Genomic DNA, 22809 nt, shown 5'->3' with positions numbered 1-22809 from the left:
GTTTCGTCGAGTTGAAGGCTGAATTTTGCCGGGCTTGAAATCAGATCCGCGACTACTTGAGCCAAGATGTCTTTACTCATGTCTTCTATTCTGTCACTGACGGTGTCATTTGAAAGGGGAATTTGGGATAATTTACCTTCGGCCGCTGTTCCGAGTATCAGATTCGCCATCTTTAATGCAGCTGGTTTCACAAGTGTTTCACCAATGGTGTGTGGCTTGCCCTGCTTTGCGATCAGGTAAGCAACTTCGTACGATGCTGTCAGGATCGGTTTGTTAACAGGTACAAATCCAAGAGCAGGCAGAGTGGCCCTTTCATCGAATCTGGCTCTCTTCACCCTGAATTCAGCAAGTGTTGTGTTCTTGTATTCCCCGTCTCCATGCAGCGTCAAGAAGTGTTCCTTTAGTTTTGCCGGTGCAAGACTAGAGTTGCTCAACTTGGCGTTGCAAATCATGCAGATAGGACGCTCACTCCCATCACGTTCCGTGATACATGAGAATCCATGTTGTACATATTCGTCCGACCACTTTCTTCTTTTGCCCGACATAGTTAGTATGGATAAAATATTAAAGAAATCACACGACGTACGACAACAACAGTCACACGTTGACTACTGAGTACGCACTAAATTCCCCGCAGCGCTGATTGGCCAAGCAGTGTAGCATGATCATCTGCAGCCAGTGATGGCCAAGCGGGCGTGTGTGTCATCACAAATTTACACAATAATTCAAGTGTGTCCGGACCTCCGTGGCGGGGGCTCTACCGAACCCCTGAGATCGACTCACCGAACCCCTGGGGTTCGATCGAACCCAGGTTAAGAACCACTGATCTAAAGGCAGCTGGGACCATATTCACCAAGAAAATAATGGTAACACACTATGCTGTGAAGGACTGAAATCCTGCAGCACCTGCAAGGTGCCCCCTGCTCAAGAAAGCACATATACATGCCCGTCTGAAGTTTGCCAATGAACATCTGAATGATTCAGAGGCCAACTGGGTGAAAGTGTTGTGGTCAGATGAGACCAAAATGGAGCTCTTTGGCATCAACTCAACTCGCCGTGTTTGGAGGAGGAGGAATGCTGCCTATGACCCCAAGAACACCATCCCCACCGTCAAACATGGAGGTGGAGACATTGTGCTTTGGGGGTGTTTTTCTGCTAAGGGGACAGGACAACTTCACCGCATCAAAGGGACGATGGACGGGGCCATGTACCGTCAAATCTTGGGTGAGAACCTCCTTCTCTCAGCCAGGGCATTGAAAATGGGTCGTGGATGGGTATTCCAGCATGACAATGACCCAAAACACACGGCCAAGGCAACAAAGGAGTGGCTCAAGAAGAAGCACATTAAGGTCCTGGAGTGGCCTAGCCAGTCTCCAGACCTTAATCCCATAGAAAATCTGTGGAGGGAGCTGAAGGTTCGAGTTGCCAAACGTCAGCCTCGAAACCTTAACGACTTGGAGAAGATCTGCAAAGAGGAGTGGGACAAAATCCCTCCTGAGATGTGTGCAAACCTGGTGGCCAACTACAATAAGCGTTTGACCTCTGTGATTGCCAACAAGGGTTTTGCCACCAAGTACTAAGTCATGTTTTGCAGAGGGGTCAAATACTTATTTCCCTCATTAAAATGCAAATCAATTTATAACATTTTTGACATGCGTTTTTCTGGATTTTGTTGTTGTTATTCTGTCTCTCACTGTTCATATAAACCTAACATTAAAATTATAGACTGATCATTTCTTTGTCAGTGGGCAAATGTACAAGATCAGCAGGGATCAAATACTTTTTCTCTCACTGTAGGTTTCAGTGCTAATAAATGGGTCTCTATGTGAGTCTATGGGTCTCGGTGCTAATCAATGGGTCTCGGTGCTAATCAATGGGTCTCGGTGCGAGTCTATAGGTCTCAGTGCTAATCAATGGGTCTCCGTGTGAGTCTTTGGGTCTCAGTGCGAGTCTACGGGGTCTCTATACAAGTCTAGGGGGTCTCTATACTAGTCTAGGGGTCTCTATACTAGTCTAGGGGGTCTCTATACAAGTCTAGGGGTCTCTATACAAGTCTAGGGGTCTCTATACAAGTCTAGGGGGTCTCTATACAAGTCTAGGGGGTCTCTATACAAGTCTAGGGGGTCTCTATACAAGTCTAGGGGGTCTCTATACAAGTCTAGGGGGTCTCTATACAAGTCTAGGGGGTCTCTATACAAGTCTAGGGGGTCTCTATACAAGTCTAGAGGGTCTCTATACTAGTCTAGGGGGTCTCTATACAAGTCTAGGGGTCTCTATACAAGTCTAGGGGGTCTCTATACAAGTCTAGGGGGTCTCTATACAAGTCTAGGGGGTCTCTATACAAGTCTAGGGGGTCTCTATACAAGTCTAGGGGGTCTCTATACAAGTCTAGGGGGTCTCTATACAAGTCTAGAGGGTCTCTATACAAGTCTAGAGGGTCTCTATACAAGTCTAGGGGGTCTCTATACAAGTCTAGGGGGTCTCTATACAAGTCTAGGAGGTCTCTATACAAGTCTAGGGGGTCTCTATACAAGTCTAGGGGGTTTCTATACAAGTTTAGGGGTCTCTATACAAGTCTAGGGGTCTCTATACAAGTCTAGGGGGTCTCTATGCTTGCCTAGGGGGTCTCTATACAAGTCTAGGGGGTCTCTGTACAAGTCTAGGGGGTCTCTATACTTGCCTAGGGGTCTTTATACAAGTCTAGGGGGTCTCTATGCTTGCCTAGGGGTCTCTATACAAGTCTAGGGGGTCTCTATACAAGTTTAGGGGGTCTCTATACAAGTCTAGGGGTCTCTATACAAGTCTAGGGGGTCTCTATGCTTGCCTAGGGGTCTCTATACAAGTCTAGGGGTCTCTATACAAGTCTAGGGGGTCTCTATACAAGTCTAGGGGTCTCTATACAAGTCTAGGGGGTCTCTGTACAAGTCTAGGGGGTCTTTATACTTGCCTAGGGGTCTTTATACAAGTCTAGGGGGTCTCTATGCTTGCCTAGGGGTCTCTATACAAGTCTAGGGGGTCTCTATACAAGTTTAGGGGGTCTCTATACAAGTCTAGGGGTCTCTATACAAGTCTAGGGGGTCTCTATGCTTGCCTAGGGGTCTCTATACAAGTCTAGGGGTCTCTATACAAGTCTAGGGGGTCTCTATACAAGTCTAAGGGGTCTCTGTACAAGTCTAGGGGTCTCTATACAAGTCTAGGGGTCTCAATACAAGTCTAGGGGGTCTGTATACAAGTCTAGGGGTCTCTATACAAGTCTAGGGGTCTCTATACAAGTCTAGGGGGTCTCTATGCTTGCCTAGGGGTCTCTATGAATCTATGAGCGTCTGCTACGTCATCCCCCCTCCGCCAAGCCCAGTCCCGCTCCTCACCCCAGGGGCAAATCCTTGGGCGGCCGCCAGCCAGGCAGAGAGACAAAGACGGCCAGAGAAGCCAGCACGTGCAGCCTCAATGTGGAAGGGAAACTATGTCCTACCAGGAGACAAAGCCACGTGACCACCACCACGAGAGAGAGACACACACACTACAAATATACAGCAGCAGCAGTAGCAGCAGGCATCGTCAGGGTCGGGATGGAACCCACGACCTCCTGTGTACCAGGCGAGGTAGTCAACCTCTCATAGCCACCGTGATGATGATGATGATGAGAGAGGTAGTCAACATCTCATAGCCACCGTGATGATGATGATGAGAGAGACACAAACTACAAATATACAGCAGCAGCAGGCATCGTCAGGGTCGGGATGGAACCCACGACCTCCTGTAGACCAGGCGATGTAGTCAACATCTCATAGCCACCGTGATGATGATGATGAGAGAGACACACAAACTACAAATATACAGCAGCAGCAGTAGCAGCAGGAGTCGTCAGGGTCGGGATGGAACCCACGACCTCCTGTGTACCGGGCGAGATAGTCAACATCTCATAGTCACTGTGATGATGATGATAGAGACACACAAACTACAAATATACAGCAGAAGTAGCAGTAGGCGTCGTCAGGGTCGGGATGGAACCCACGACCTCCTGTGTACCGGGCGAGGTAGTCAACATCTCATAGTCACCGTGATGATGATGAGAGAGAGACACACAAACTTCACTAACAACACTCACAAACTTCACTAACAACACTCACACACTCACTAACAACACTCACACACTCACTAACAACACTCACACACTCACTAACAACACTCACACACTCACTAACAACACTCACACACTCACTAACAACACTCACACACTCACTAACAACACTCACACACTCACTAACAACACTCACACACTCACTAACAACACTCACACACTCACTAACAACACTCACACACTCACTAACAACACTCACACACTCACTAACAACACTCACACACTCACTAACAACACTCACACACTCACTAACAACACTCACACGCTCACTAACACCACTCACACGCTCACTAACACCACTCACACGCTCACTAACACCACTCACACACTCACTAACACCACTCACACACTCACTAACACCACTCACACACTCACTAACACCACTCACACACTCACTAACACCACTCACACACTCACTAACACCACACTCACACACTCACTAACACCACACTCACACACTCACTAACACCACACTCACACCACACTCACTCACTAACATCACACTCACTCACTCACACCACACTCACTCACTAACACCACACTCACTCACTAACGCCACACTCACTAACGCCACACTCACCACACTCTCACTCACTAACACCACACTCTCACTCACTAACACCACACTCTCACTCACTAACACCACACTCTCACTCACTAACACCACACTCACACTCACCACACTCACTAACACCACACTCACTCACTAACACCACACTCACACTCACTAACACCACACTCACTAACACCACACTCACTAACACCACACTAACACCACACTAACACCACACTAACACTAACACCACACTAACACTAACACCACACTAACACTAACACCACACTAACACCACACTCACACTAACACCACACTAACACTAACACCACACTAACACTAACACCACACTAACACCACACTCACACTAACACCACACTCACACTAACACCACACTCACACTAACACCACACTCAGGAGCTCACAAATCCTTGAAAGATCTGGGCAAGGTCCCATCGGTGAGCTCCTCCGGCAGGCAAGGCTGCGATGGCTGGGTCATGTAGCCCGCATGCCCAGCCACCGCATGCCGAAACAGCTTTTGTTTGGCCGGATTGAGGGGGCTAAACGGGCGCGGCACGGGCTAGAGAAGAGATGGAGTGATGTGGTACAGGAGGACGTGGAGCTGAGTGGACTTGCCGATGACTGGTACCAGCGGTGTCAAGATCGGCCTCTGTGGAGGAGGCTCGTGAAGGACGCTACTGGCCAGTTGGAGGCAGTCGCCCTCCAACAACAACGAAGGGCGGAGGAGCGACGCTCACAATAGCGAGCGGAGCGCCGGGTGGCTAAAGCACAGCAGGTTGGCACAGTAGGGGGCACAGGTGGTGCATCAGCCAGTCATCTCAGTCAGTCGACCCGTGGCACCTGGGTCTGCCCCGTGACCTCCTGCCAGCGGGCGTTCGACACTTCACGTGGCCTCAAGGTGCACATGGCCTGGCACAAGCGTCGTGGTGACGTCACCGCCACTTAGTGGCGAATGGCGGTTGTTGTTGTTGTGTGTCTGTGTGTGTCTGTGTGTGTGTCTGTGTGTGTGTCCGAGTTCGATTCCCGCTCACGGCCACCAACACCACCGATGACGATTATCTGAACTGGTCCTGGGCCTCCCCTAGTCGACTCAGCCTCAAATGAGTACCTGGTGCGCTGTGTAGTAAACATCGCTAGAACTGGGGAGACAAAGGCGGCCGGGCGTGGTCCTGGCCACCCACTCCCTCGTGTGCCACAGTGCCGGTAGCCTTCACAGGTGCTGGTCGCTAACAGCACTTGCCCCTACAGCCTGTTAGAGGCTACACGGGGAGGCTTTGTCTTTGTGCAGGACATTATAAGGAACTAATGTGTGATGGACGATGTTTCGGGAAATAGTTATGCGACCTGGTACACACATAGTCACTCACACACACTCACATAGTCACTCACACACACTCCCACACAGTCACTAATTCACACACACACTCACATACTCATTCACACACACACACTCACATAGTCACTCATTCACACACACGCACTCACATAGTCACTCATTCACACACAGGCACTCATTCACACACACACTCACACACAGGCACTCATTCACACACACATTCACACATAGTCACTCATTCACACACACACTCACACATAGTCACTCATTCACACACACACTCACACAGTCACTCATTCACACACACACTCACACAGTCACTCATTCACACACACACTCACACATAGTCACTCATTCACACACACACTCACACATAGTCACTCATTCACACACACACTCACACATAGTCACTCATTCACACACACACTCACACATAGTCACTCATTCACACACACACTCACACATAGTCACTCATTCACACACACACTCACACATAGTCACTCATTCACACACACACTCACACAGTCACTCATTCACACACACACTCACACAGTCACTCATTCACACACACACACTCAAAACATAGTCACTCATTCACACACACTCCCACATAGTCACTCATTCACACACACACACTCACATAGTCACTCACACACTCCCACATAGTCACTCACACACTCGCACATAGTCACTCATTCACACACACACTCACATAGTCACTCACACACTCACATAGTCACACACACACACTCACATAGTCCCTCACACACACTCACATAGTCACTCACACACACTCACATAGTCACTCACACACACTCCCACATAGTCACTCACACACACTCACACATAGTCACTCACACACACTCACACAGTCACTCACACACACTCACACAGTCACTCACACACACTCACACATAGTCACTCACACACACTCACACAGTCACTCACACACACTCACACATAGTCACTCATTCACACACACAGTCACTCATTCACAAACACTCACATAGTCACTCACACACACTCCCACACTCACATAGTCACTCACACACACTCCCACATAGTCACTCATTCACACACACACTCACATAGTCACTCACACACACTCACACATAGTCACTCATTCACACACTCACTCCCACACACTCCCACATAGTCACTCATTCACACACACACTCACATAGTCACTCCCACACACTCCCACATAGTCACTCATTCACACACTCACATAGTCATTCACACACACACTCACATAGTCATTCACACACACACTCACATAGTCACTCACACACTCCCACATAGTCACTCATTCACACACACACACTCACACATAGTCACTCATTCACACACTCCCACATAGGCACTCATTCACACACTCCCACATAGGCACTCATTCACACACACACACTCACACAGTCACTCATTCACAAACACACTCACATAGTCACTCATTCACACACACACTCACATAGTCACTCATTCACACACACACTCACATAGTCACTCATTCACACACACACACTCACATAGTCACTCATTCACATACACACACACTCACATAGTCACTCACACACACTCACTCACATACACTCACATAGTCACTCACACACACTCCCACATAGTCACTCATTCACACACACTCACATAGTCACTCATTCACACACACTCACATAGTCACTCATTCACACACACTCACATAGTCACTCATTCACACACACTCACATAGTCACTCATTCACACACACTCACATAGTCACTCATTCACACACTCACATAGCCACTCATTCACACACACTCACATAGTCACTCATTCACACACACTCACATAGTCACTCACACACACTCCCACATAATCACTCACACACACTCTCACATAATCACTCACACACACTCCCACATAATCACTCATTCACACACTCCCACATAATCACTCATTCACACACACACACTAACATAGTCACTCATTCACACACACACACACTCACATAGTCACTCATTCACACACACTCACATAGTCACTCATTCACACACACTCACATAGTCACTCATTCACACACACTCACATAGTCACTCATTCACACACACTCACATAGTCACTCACACACACTCACATAGTCACTCACACACACTCACATAGTCACTCACACACACTCACATAGTCACTCACACACACTCACATAATCACTCACACACACTCACATAATCACTCACACACACTCACATAATCACTCACACACACTCACATAATCACTCATACACTCCCACATAATCACTCATTCACACACACACTCCCACATAGTCACTCACACACACTCCCACATAGTCACTCATTCACACACTCCCACATAGTCACTCATTCACACACTCCCACATAGTCACTCATTCACACACACCCACATAGTCACTCATTCACACACACACCCACATAGTCACTCATTCACACACACACCCACATAGTCACTCATTCACACACACACCCACATAGTCACTCATTCACACACACACTCACATACTCACTCATTCACACACACACACTCACATACTCACTCATTCACACACACACTCACATACTCACTCATTCACACACACACACACTCACATACTCACTCATTCACACACACACACTCACATACTCACTCATTCACACACACACACTCACATACTCACTCATTCACACACACACACTCACATACTCACTCATTCACACACACACACATAGTCACTCATTCACACACACTCACATAGTCACTCATTCACACACACTCACATAGTCACTCATTCACACACACTCACATAGTCACTCATTCACACACACTCACATAGTCACTCATTCACACACACTCACATAGTCACTCATTCACACACACTCACATAGTCACTCATTCACACACACTCACATAGTCACTCATTCACACACACTCACATAATCACTCACACACACTCACATAATCACTCACACACACTCACATAATCACTCATACACTCCCACATAATCACTCATTCACACACACACTCCCACATAATCACTCATTCACACACACACACTCACATAGTCACTCACACACACTCCCACATAGTCACTCACACACACTCCCACATAGTCACTCATTCACACACACACCCACATAGTCACTCATTCACACACACACCCACATAGTCACTCATTCACACACACACCCACATAGTCACTCATTCACACACACACCCACATAGTCACTCATTCACACACACACCCACATAGTCACTCATTCACACACACAGCCACATAGTCACTCATTCACACACACACTCACATACTCATTCACGCACACACACTCACATAGTCACTCACACACACTCCCACATAGTCACTCATTCACACACACACCCACATAGTCACTCATTCACACACACACCCACATAGTCACTCATTCACACACACACCCACATAGTCACTCATTCACACACTCCTACATAGTCACTCACACACACTCCCACATAGTCACTCATTCACACACACACTCACGTAGTCACTCATTCACACACACACACTCACATAGTCACTCACACACACTCCTACATAGTCACTCACACACACTCCTACATAGTCACTCCCACACACTCCCACATAGTCACTCATTCACACACTCACATAGTCATTCACACACTCACATAGTCATTCACACACACACTCACATAGTCATTCACACACACTCACATAGTCACTCACACACACACTCACATAGTCATTCACACACACTCACATAGTCACTCACACACACACTCACATAGTCACATAGTCACTCACACACACTCACATAGTCACTCACACACACTCACTCACACACACTCCCACATAGTCACTCACACACACTCCCACATAGTCACTCATTCACACACTCACATAGTCACTCATTCACACACACACACTCACATAGTCACTCATTCACACACACACACTCACATAGTCACTCATTCACACACACACACTCACATAGTCACTCATTCACACACACACACTCACATAGTCACTCATTCACACACACACACTCACAGTCACTCATTCACACACACACACTCACATAGTCACTCATTCACACACACACACTCACATACTCACTCATTCACACACACACTCACATACTCACTCATTCACACACACACACATAGTCACTCATTCACACACACTCACATAGTCACTCATTCACACACACTCACATAGTCACTCATTCACACACACTCACATAGTCACTCATTCACACACACTCACATAGTCACTCATTCACACACACTCACATAGTCACTCATTCACACACTCACATAATCACTCACACACACTCACATAATCACTCACACACACTCACATAATCACTCATACACTCCCACATAATCACTCATTCACACACACACTCCCACATAATCACTCATTCACACACACACACTCACATAGTCACTCACACACACTCCCACATAGTCACTCATTCACACACACCCACATAGTCACTCATTCACACACACACCCACATAGTCACTCATTCACACACACACCCACATAGTCACTCATTCACACACACACACCCACATAGTCACTCATTCACACACACACCCACATAGTCACTCATTCACACACACACCCACATAGTCACTCATTCACACACACACCCACATAGTCACTCATTCACACACACACACACTCACATAGTCACTCATTCACACACACACTCACATAGTCACTCACACACACTCCTACATAGTCACTCACACACACTCCTACATAGTCACTCACACACACTCCCACATAGTCACTCATTCACACACACACTCACATACTCATTCACACACACACACTCACATAGTCACTCACACACACTCCCACATAGTCACTCATTCACACACACCCACATAGTCACTCATTCACACACACACCCACATAGTCACTCATTCACACACACACCCACATAGTCACTCATTCACACACACACCCACATAGTCACTCATTCACACACACACCCACATAGTCACTCATTCACACACACACCCACATAGTCACTCATTCACACACACACACTCACATAGTCACTCACACACTCCTACATAGTCACTCACACACACTCCCACATAGTCACTCATTCACACACACACGCCCACTCCCACCCACACCCACATAGTCACACACCCACTCACTCACCAATCCACTCACCAACCCACTCACTCACCAACCCACTCACCCACCAACCCACTCACCAACCCACTCACCCACCAACTCACCCACCAACTCACCCACCAACCCACTCACCAACCCACTCACCAACCCACTCACCAATCCACTCACCAACGCACCCACCAACCCACTCACCAACCCACCCACCAACCCACCCACCAACTCACCCACCAACCCACTCACCAATCCACTCACCCACCAACCCACCCACCTACTCACCAATCCACTCACCAACCCACCCACCAACCCACTCACCAACCCACTCTCCAACTCACCCACCAACTCACCCACCAACTCACTCACCAACTCACCCACCAACCCACTCACCAACTCACCCACCAACCCACTCACCAACCCACCCACCAACTCACCCACCAACCCACTCACCAACTCACCCACCAATCCACTCACCAACCCACTCACCCACCAACCCACTCACCAACCCACCCACCAACCCACCAACTCACTCACCAACCCACTCACCCACCAACCCACCAACCAACTCACTCACCAACCCACTCACCAATCCACTCACCAACTCACCCACCAACTCACCCACCAACTCACCCACCAACTCACCCACCAACCCACTCACCAATCCACTCACCAACCCACCCACCAACCCACTCACCAACCCACCCACCAACCCACCCACCAACTCACCCACCAATCCACTCACCAACCCACTCACCAACCCACCCACCAACCCACCAACTCACTCACCAACCCACCCACTCACCAATCCACTCACCAACTCACCCACCCACCAACTCACCCACCAACCCACTCACCCACCAACCCACCCACCAACTCACTCACTCACCAACCCACCCACCAACTCACTCACTCACCAACCCACCCACCAACTCACTCACTCACCAACCCACCCACCAACTCACCCACCAACCCACTCACCCACCCACCCACCCACAAAAGCCCAACACACTTCTAAGCAACACCGTGTGTGTTGATCTGACAGGGTGCGGGGGGCGATATACACAACAGGCGACGTTTCGGGGCAAGACCCTTCACAGATCACACACAGATCCAAGTCACTCACCAGCCATGGTGTCCTTTCTTGTCTCGCGTTGTCTCTCTGTGTGTGTCACAGCGTGTGTTGGTGTCAGTGTGTGTTGGTGTCAGTGTGTGTTGGTGTCAGTGTGTGTTGGTGTCACAGTGTGTTGGTGTCACAGTGTGTGTTGGTGTCAGTGTGTGTTGGTGTCAGTGTGTTGGTGTCAGTGTGTGTTGGTGTCAGTGTGTGTTGGTGTCAGTGTGTGTTGGTGTCAGTGTGTGGGTGTCACAGTGTGTGGGTGTCACAGTGTGTGGGTGTCACAGTGTGTGGGTGTCACAGTGTGTTGGTGTCAGTGTGTGTTGGTGTCACAGTGTGTGGGTGTCACAGTGTGTGGGTGTCACAGTGTGTGGGTGTCACAGTGTGTTGGTGTCACAGTGTGTGGGTGTCACAGTGTGTTGGTGTCACAGTGTGTGGGTGTCACAGTGTGTGGGTGACACAGTGTGTGGGTGACACAGTGTGTGGGTGTCACAGTGTGTGGGTGTCACAGTGTGTGGGTGTCACAGTGTGTGGGTGACACTGTGTGTGGGTGACACTGTGTTGGTGTCACTGTGTGTTGGTGTCACAGTGTGTGGGTGTCACAGTGTGTGGGTGTCACAGTGTGTGGGTGTCACTGTGTGTGGGTGTCACAGTGTGTTGGTGTCACAGTGTGTGGGTGTCACAGTGTGTGGGTGACACTGTGTTGGTGTCACTGTGTGTTGGTGTCACAGTGTGTGGGTGTCACAGTGTGTTGGTGTCACAGTGTGTTGGTGTCACAGTGTGTGTTGGTGTCACAGTGTGTGGGTGACACAGTGTGTGGGTGTCACAGTGTGTGGGTGTCACAGTGTGTGGGTGTCACAGTGTGTGTTGGTGTCACAGTGTGTGGGTGTCACAGTGTGTGGGTGTCACAGTGTGTGGGTGTCACAGTGTGTGTTGGTGTCACAGTGTGTGTTGGTGTCACAGTGTGTGGGTGTCAGTGTGTGTTGGTGTCAGTGTGTGTTGGTGTCAGTGTGTGTTGGTGTCAGTGTGTTGGTGTCAGTGTGTGTTGGTGTCAGTGTGTGTTGGTGTCAGTGTGTGTTGGTGTCACAGTGTGTTGGTGTCACTGTGTGTTGGTGTCAGTGTGTTGGTGTCAGTGTGTGTTGGTGTCACTGTGTGTACTGTACATGCAGTGTGTTGGGGTTACAGTGCGGACACGTGTGATGCGTGTGTCACTGGTACAGTGCGGACACGTGTGATGCGTGTGTCACTGGTACAGTGTGTGGAGTGCGGGTGATGCTGCTGCCGCTGCTGTTGCTGATGCAGCTGCTGCTGATGCCACTGCTGATGCCACTGCTGCTGATGGCACTGATGCCGCTGCCACTGCTGCTGATGCCACTGATGCAGCTGCTGCTGCTGCCACTGCTGCTGCTGCCACTGCTGCTGCTGATGCCACTGCTGCTGATTCCGCTGCTGCCGCCACTGCTGATGCCGCTGCTGCCGCTGATGCCACTGCTGATGCCACTGATGCTGATGCCACTGCCGCTGCTGATACCACTGATGCTGATGCCACTGCCGCTGCTGATGCCACTGCTGATGCCACTGCCGCTGCTGATGGCACCGCCGCTGCTGATGCCACTGCTGCTGATGCCACTGCTGCTGATGGCACCGCTGCTGATGGCACCGCTGCTGCTGATGGCACCGCTGCTGCTGCTGTTACTGCCGCTGATGGCACCGCTGCTGCTGATGCCACTGCTGCTGATGTCACCGCTGCTGCTGCTGCTGTTACTGCCGCTGATGGCACCGCGAGTGAAGAGGGAAGCTGCCACAGCGCCTCTCTTCCGCGTTTATAGCCACGCGTCACGCGGGGGGAGGGGCTTGAAAGGGGAGGGGCTGGGAGGGGGAGGGGCTGGGAGTGGGTGGAGCTGAGAGGGGTGGGGCTGGGAGGGGCTGGGAGGGGGAGGGGCTGGGAGGGGGAGGGGCTGGGAGGAGGAGGGGCTGGGAGAGGGGGCGGTAAGGGGGAGGGGTAGAAGGGGGGGAGGAGGGGCTAGAAGAGGGGGGCTGAGAGGGGGAAAGGGGAGGGCTGGGAGAAGAGGGAGGGGCTAAAAAGAGGGCGTGGCTTGAAGGGTTTAGAGGGGGAGGGGCTGGGCGGGGAGGAAGGGGGAGGGGCTTGGAGGGGGTAGGGTGTGATGGGGGTAGGGTGAGTGTGATGGGGGTAGGGTGTGATGGGAGTAGGGTGAGTGTGATGGGGGTAGGGTGAGTGTGATGGGGGTAGGGTGAGTGTGATGGGGGTAGGGTGAGTGTGATGGGGGTAAGGTGAGTGTGATGGGGGTAGGGTGTGATGGGGGTAGGGTGTGATGGGGGTAGGGTGAGTGTGATGGGGGTAGGGTGAGTGTGATGGGGGTAGGGTGAGTGTGATGGGGGTAGGGTGGGTGTGATGGGGGTAGGGTGTGATGGGGGTAGGGTGTGATGGGGGTAGGGTGTGATGGGGGTAGGGTGTGATGGGGGTAGGGTGAGTGTGATGGGGGTAGGGTGGGTGTGATGGGGGTAGGGTGTGATGGGGGTAGGGTGAGTGTGATGGGGGTAGGGTGAGTGTGATGGGGGTAGGGTGAGTGTGATGGGGGTAGGGTGTGATGGGGGTAGGGTGAGTGTGATGGGGGTAGGGTGAGTGTGATGGGGGTAGGGTGGGTGTGATGGGGGTAGGGTGTGATGGGGGTAGGGTGTGATGGGGGTAGGGTGTGATGGGGGTAGGGTGTGATGGGGGTAGGGTGAGTGTGATGGGGGTAGGGTGGGTGTGATGGGGGTAGGGTGTGATGGGGGTAGGGTGAGTGTGATGGGGGTAGGGTGAGTGTGATGGGGGTAGGGTGAGTGTGATGGGGGTAGGGTGAGTGTGATGGGGGTAGGGTGGGTGTGATGGGGGTAGGGTGTGATGGGGGTAGGGTGTGATGGGGGTAGGGTGTGATGGGGGTAGGGTGAGTGTGATGGGGGTAGGGTGGGTGTGATGGGGATAGGGTGTGATGGGGGTAGGGTGAGTGTGATGGGGGTAGGGTGAGTGTGATGGGGGTAGGGTGGGTGTGATGGGGGTAGGGTGAGTGTGATGGGGGTAGGGTGGGTGTGATGGGGGTAGGGTGTGATGGGGGTAGGGTGTGATGGGGGTAGGGTGTGATGGGGGTAGGGTGTGATGGGGGTAGGGTGAGTGTGATGGGGGTAGGGTGGGTGTGATGGGGGTAGGGTGTGATGGGGGTAGGGTGAGTGTGATGGGGGTAGGGTGAGTGTGATGGGGGTAGGGTGAGTGTGATGGGGGTAGGGGTGAGTGTGATGGGGGTAGGGTGGGTGTGATGGGGGTAGGGTGTGATGGGGGTAGGGTGTGATGGGGGTAGGGTGTGATGGGGGTAGGGTGAGTGTGATGGGGGTGGGTGGGTGTGATGGGGGTAGGGTGTGATGGGGGTAGGGTGAGTGTGATGGGGGTAGGGTGAGTGTGATGGGGGTAGGGTGAGTGTGATGGGGGTAGGGTGAGTGTGATGGGGGTAGGGTGGGTGTGATGGGGGTAGGGTGTGATGGGGTAGGGTGTGATGGGGGTAGGGTGTGATGGGGGTAGGGTGAGTGTGATGGGGGTAGGGTGGGTGTGATGGGGATAGGGTGATGGGGGTAGGGTGAGTGTGATGGGGGTAGGGTGAGTGTGATGGGGGTAGGGTGAGTGTGATGGGGGTAGGGTGAGTGTGATGGGGGTAGGGTGGGTGTGATGGGGGTAGGGTGTGATGGGGGTAGGGTGTGATGGGGGTAGGGTGTGATGGGGGTAGGGTGTGATGGGGGTAGGGTGAGTGTGATGGGGGTAGGGTGGGTGTGATGGGGGTAGGGTGTGATGGGGGTAGGGTGAGTGTGATGGGGGTAGGGTGAGTGTGATGGGGTAGGGTGAGTGTGATGGGGGTAGGGTGAGTGTGATGGGGGTAGGGTGGGTTGATGGGGGTAGGGGTGATGGGGGTAGGGTGTGATGGGGGTAGGGTGTGATGGGGGTAGGGTGAGTGTGATGGGGGTAGGGTGGGTGTGATGGGGGTAGGGTGTGATGGGGGTAGGGTGAGTGTGATGGGGGTAGGGTGAGTGTGATGGGGGTAGGGTGAGTGTGATGGGGGTAGGGTGAGTGTGATGGGGGTAGGGTGGGTGTGATGGGGGTAGGGTGAGTGTGATGGGGGTAGGGTGAGTGTGATGGGGGTAGGGTGAGTGTGATGGGGGTAGGGTGAGTGTGATGGGGTAGGGTGAGTGTGATGGGGGTAGGGTGAGTGTGATGGGGTAGGGTGAGTGTGATGGGGGTAGGGTGAGTGTGATGGGGGTAGGGTGAGTGTGATGGGGGTAGGGTGAGTGTGATGGGGTAGGGTGTGATGGGGGTAGGGTGAGTGTGATGGGGGTAGGGTGAGTGTGATGGGAGTAGGGTGAGTGTGATGGGGTAGGGTGGTGTGATGGGGGTAGGGTGAGTGTGATGGGGGTAGGGTGAGTGTGATGGGGGTAGGGTGAGTGTGATGGGGGTAGGGTGAGTGTGATGGGGGTAAGGTGAGTGTGATGGGGGTAGGGTGGGTGTGATGGGGGTAGGGTGAGTGTGATGGGGGTAAGGTGAGTGTGATGGGGGTAGGGTGAGTGTGATGGGGGTAGGGTGAGTGTGATGGGGGTAGGGTGGGTGTGATGGGGGTAGGGTGTGATGGGGGTAGGGTGTGATGGGGGTAGGGTGTGATGGGGGTAGGGTGTGATGGGGGTAGTGTGAGTGTGATGGGGGTAGGGTGGGTGTGATGGGGGTAGGGTGTGATGGGGGTAGGGTGAGTGTGATGGGGGTAGGGTGAGTGTGATGGGGGTAGGGTGAGTGTGATGGGGGTAGGGTGAGTGTGATGGGGGTAGGGTGGGTGTGATGGGGGTAGGGTGTGATGGGGGTAGGGTGTGATGGGGGTAGGGTGTGATGGGGGTAGGGTGAGTGTGATGGGGGTAGGGTGGGTGTGATGGGGGTAGGGTGTGATGGGGGTAGGGTGAGTGTGATGGGGGTAGGGTGAGTGTGATGGGGGTAGGGTGAGTGTGATGGGGGTAGGGTGAGTGTGATGGGGTAGGGTGGGTGTGATGGGGGTAGGGTGAGTGTGATGGGGGTAGGGTGAGTGTGATGGGGGTAGGGTGAGTGTGATGGGGGTAGGGTGAGTGTGATGGGAGTAGGGTGAGTGTGATGGGGGTAGGGTGAGTGTGATGGGGGTAGGGTGAGTGTGATGGGGGTAGGGTGAGTGTGATGGGGGTAGGGTGAGTGTGATGGGGGTAGGGTGAGTGTGATGGGGGTAGGGTGAGTGTGATGGGGTAGGGTGTGATGGGGGTAGGGTGAGTGTGATGGGGGTAGGGTGAGTGTGATGGGAGTAGGGTGAGTGTGATGGGGGTAGGGTGAGTGTGATGGGGGTAGGGTGAGTGTGATGGGGGTAGGGTGAGTGTGATGGGGGTAGGGTGAGTGTGATGGGGGTAGGGTGAGTGTGATGGGGGTAAGGTGAGTGTGATGGGGGTAGGGTGGGTGTGATGGGGGTAGGGTGAGTGTGATGGGGGTAGGGTGAGTGTGATGGGGGTAGGGTGAGTGTGATGGGGGTAGGGTGAGTGTGATGGGAGTAGGGTGAGTGTGATGGGGGTAGGGTGAGTGTGATGGGGGTAGGGTGTGATGGGGGTAGGGTGAGTGTGATGGGGGTAAGGTGAGTGTGATGGGGGTAGGGTGAGTGTGATGGGGTAGGGTGTGATGGGGGTAGGGTGAGTGTGATGGGGGTAGGGTGGGTGTGATGGGGGTAGGGTGTGATGGGGGTAGGGTGAGTGTGATGGGGGTAGGGTGAGTGTGATGGGGTAGGGTGAGTGTGATGGGGGTAGGGTGAGTGTGATGGGGGTAGGGTGGGTGTGATGGGGGTAGGGTGAGTGTGATGGGGGTAGGGTGAGTGTGATGGGGGTAGGGTGAGTGTGATGGGGGTAGGGTGAGTGTGATGGGAGTAGGGTGAGTGTGATGGGGGTAGGGTGAGTGTGATGGGGGTAGGGTGAGTGTGATGGGGGTAGGGTGAGTGTGATGGGGTAGGGTGTGATGGGGGTAGGGTGAGTGTGATGGGAGTAGGGTGAGTGTGATGGGGGTAGGGTGAGTGTGATGGGGGTAGGGTGAGTGTGATGGGGGTAGGGTGAGTGTGATGGGGGTAGGGTGAGTGTGATGGGGGTAGGGTGAGTGTGATGGGGGTAAGGTGAGTGTGATGGGGGTAGGGTGGGTGTGATGGGGGTAGGGTGAGTGTGATGGGGGTAGGGTGAGTGTGATGGGGGTAGGGTGAGTGTGATGGGGGTAGGGTGAGTGTGATGGGAGTAGGGTGAGTGTGATGGGGGTAGGGTGAGTGTGATGGGGGTAGGGTGTGATGGGGGTAGGGTGAGTGTGATGGGGGTAGGGTGAGTGTGATGGGGGTAGTGTGAGTGTGATTGGGGTAGGGTGTGATGGGGGTAGGGTGAGTGTGATGGGGGTAGGGTGAGTGTGATGGGGGTAGGGTGAGTGTGATGGGGATAGTTGAGTAGCCAGAGGACATCCCTGTCGCACCCCAAAGTGAACAGGGAATGGCTCTGACTCCCGGCCACGTAGTTTTACCCGGGCCCGCTCACCATCATGAAGGTCCTTAATGATCGTGAGCAGAGGGTCAGGGACTCCAAAAGCACGAAGAACAACCCAGAGCCCAGGTCTACTGATGGTATCATAGGCCTTGACCAGGTCAATAAAGCAGAGATGTAGGTCTTGTTGGAATTCCCTACACCTCTGCTGTAGCAGACGGACAGAAAATATGGCATCTGTGCAGGACCGCCCTTTCCTGAAACCGCATTGGGGCTCCGCAAGCCTCTCCTCAGCGTGCCTGGCAAGGCGATGTTGAATAATCCTTGCCAGGACCTTTCCCGGCCTCACACTCAGGAGGAGTGAGATGCCCCTGTAGTTGTTACAGTCTGTGCGGTCCCCCTTCTTAAACAGGGGGGACCACCAGGGCATCCTTCCAATCCTGCGGAACCCGTCCAGTGGTCCAGACTGTTGTTATGATGTCATATAGGGCAGTCTGGGTACAGACGCCACCCTCCCTCAGCAGTTCGCTTGGGAGATCGTCTCGGACTCCGGATCGCCTTCCGCACCTCCCACCCACCCATTCGCTCGCTCGCTGGCTCGCAGGAAGTGGGGCTACTTCCTCAAATACTTGAGGTGCCGTGGGCCCGGCAGGCTTGAAACCCAAGCCTGCACCGTGACATTATCCTGGGCCTCAGAGGACCGCCCGGCAAAATGGATTCTCGCGGGGTCAGAGGTCGCACGGCGGAAATTTGCCCGTCGGGACGGCGATCCTTGCAGGTCGCCCTGATGGTGGCGCTACAGGGCGATTGGTGACCACGAGCGCCTGAGGCAGCCTCCACCTCCTCGGCAACCCGTGAGCCACCACCACCGCCTCCGCCTTTGCATCATCGGCAATGTCTGCATCCCTCCATCGATGTTCATCTTCGGTGGTGGTGGTGGTGGTGGTGGGGGCGTCAGGCGGCACCACCACCACCACCACCATTCCCCGCCTCTTGTCGATGGGGAGGCGAGCCACGCCTCACCGCCACGCTCCCACGCCCCCTTCATTCCTTTGTTCAGAAGAAGAGCCACTCCCTGTTGTTTGGCAGTCTGCTGCCCCGGGTGGAGGACTGTCCGCCCCTCACGGTGGCAGGAGCCAGAGCCGGTCCACCGGACCTCCTGAATGCCACAGAGCTCCATGCGGTACCGGTCCAGCTCCCGACAGAGGAGTGGCAGCCTCTCCTCCGCGCACTACTAGGACCAGCATAGCAGCAGTGCAAATACTCCGAGCGCAGACTCTAAATATACAGCAGGGGTTGGGGTCGTGGTCGAACCCACGACCTCGTGCATAGCAGGCGAGGTAGTTAACATCTCACTGAAGACAAAGATCCCCCGTATAGCCTTAACAGACTGTAGGGGCAAGTGCTGTTAGCGAGCACCTATGAAGGCCGGAACGGTACACGAGGGGGTGGGTGGCCAGCACCACGCCCGGCCGCCTTTGTCTCCCCAGTGCCGATGTTCACTACACACCGCACCAGGTACTCATTTGAGGCTGAGTCGACCTAGGGGAGGCCCAGGACCGGTTCAGATAATCGTCACGGGTGGTGTTGGCCGTAGCGCTAACCGCTGCACCACCGCTCCCCACACACGTACACACACACACGTACACACACACAGACACACAGGCGTACACACACTCACACACGTACGTGCAGGCATGCACACACACATACACTCAAACACAAACTCTCTCTCACACACACAGGCGTACACACACTCACACACACCCACGTACGTGCAGGCATGCACACACACACACACTCGAACACACACACACAAACTCACACACACAGGCGTACACACACCCACACACACCCACGTACGTGCAGGCATGCACACACACACACACTCGAACACACACACACACAAACTCACACACACAGGCGTACACACACTCACACACACCCACGTACGTGCAGGCATGCACACACACACTCGAACACACACACACAAACTCACACACACAGGCGTACACACACCCACACAAACCCACGTACGTGCAGGCATGCACACACACACACTCGAACACACACACACACAAACTCACACACACAGGCGTACACACACCCACACACACCCACGTACGTGCAGGCATGCACACACACACTCGAACACACACACACAAACTCACACACACAGGCGTACACACACTCACACACCCACGTACGTGCAGGCATGCACACACACACAAACTCACACACACAGGCGTACACACACTCACACACACCCACGTACGTGCAGGCATGCACACACACACACAAACGCACACACACAGGCGTACACACACTCACACACACCCACGTACGTGCAGGCATGCACACACACACACAAACTCACACACACACAAACTCACACACACAGGCGTACACGCACGCGCACACGCACCCAGACTATTTTTAACTCACGCACGCGTCCTGCAAGTGTGTGTGTGAGTGTTGATATGACAGTGGAGTTGTTCGTGTTCTCACTTTAACCGAGCATGCTGCGAGTGTGGTCAGAATACTTCACGATGGCCGTGTCAGAGACACTGAGAGCCTGGGTTAGAGCCCTGGGTGTCTCTGTCTCTCAGGGGGTTCACGATGGCCGTGTCAGAGACACTGAGAGCCTGGGTTAGAGCCCTGGGTCTGGGTGTCTCTCTCTCAGGGGGTTCACGATGGCCGTGTCAGAGACACTGAGAGTCTGGGTTAGAGCCCTGGGTGTCTCTGTCTCTCAGGGGGTTCACGATGGCCGTGTCAGAGACACTGAGAGCCTGGGTTAGAGCCCTGGGTCTGGGTGTCTCTGTTTCTCAGGGGGTTCACAATGGCCGTGTCAGAGACACTGAGAGTCTGGGTTCAAGCCCTGGGTCTGGATGTCTCTCTCTCTCAGAGGGTTCACGATGGCCGTGTCAGAGACACTGAAAGTCTGGGTTAGAGCCCTGGGTCTGGGTGTCTCTCTCAGGGGGTTCACAATGGCCATGTCAGAGACACTGAGAGCCTGGGTTCGAGCCCTGGGTCTGGGTGTCTCTGTCTCTCAGGGAGTTCACAATGGCCGTGTCAGAGACACTGAGAGTCTGGGTTCAAGCCCTGGGTCTGGGTCTCCGTGTCTGTCTCCCCACGCGTGAGCTCACGTGATGGCGAGCTATTAGCAGCAGAGAAGATGGATCTCAAAGCTCTCCAGAGACCCGAAGCTTGAACACGTGATGAGTCTGTGGGTCTCTGTGTGGTGAGTCTATGAGTGTCTGTGTGATGAGTCTGTGGGTCTCTGTGTGGTGAGTCTATGGGTCTCTGTGTGATGAGTCTATGGGTCTCTGTGTGATGAGCCTATGGGTCTCTATGTGATGAGTCTATGGCTCTCTGTGTGGTGAGTCTATGGGTCTCTGTGTGGTGAGTCTATGGGTCTCTGTGTGGTGAGTCTATGGGTCTCTGTGTGATGAGTCTATGGGTCTCTGTGTGGTGAGTCTATGGCTCTCTGTGTGGTGAGTCTATGGCTCTCTGTGTGGTGAGTCTATGGCTCTCTGTGTGGTGAGTCTGTGGGTCTCTGTGTGGTGAGTCTATGGTTCTCTGTGTGATGAGTCTGTGGGTCTCTGTGTGGTGAGTCTATGGTTTCTATGTGGTGAGTATGTGGGTCTCTGTGTGATGAGTCTATGGGTCTCTGTGTGGTGAGTCTGTGGGTCTCTGTGTGGTGAGTCTATGGCTCTCTGTGTGATGAGTCTGTGGGTCTCTGTGTGATGAGTCTATGGTTCTCTGTGTGATGAGTCTGTGGGTCTCTGTGTGGTGAGTCTGTGAGTCTCTGTGTGGTGAGTCTGTGGGTCTCTGTGTGATGAGTCTGTGGGTCTCTGTGTGGTGAGTCTGTGGCTCTCTGTGTGATGAGTCTATGGGTCTCTGTGTGATGAGTCTATGGGTCTCTGTGTGATGAGTCTATGGGTCTCTGTGTGATGAGTCTA

This window comes from Petromyzon marinus, assembly GCF_048934315.1.
Source record: "Petromyzon marinus isolate PM22_M1 ecotype Great Lakes invasive population chromosome 70 unlocalized genomic scaffold, UKy_Petmar_22M1.pri1.0 chr70_unloc.2, whole genome shotgun sequence".
Lineage (NCBI taxonomy): Eukaryota > Metazoa > Chordata > Hyperoartia > Petromyzontiformes > Petromyzontidae > Petromyzon > Petromyzon marinus.
The sequence above is the reverse complement of the archived record's forward strand: the minus strand, read 5'-3'. Positions refer to the sequence as shown.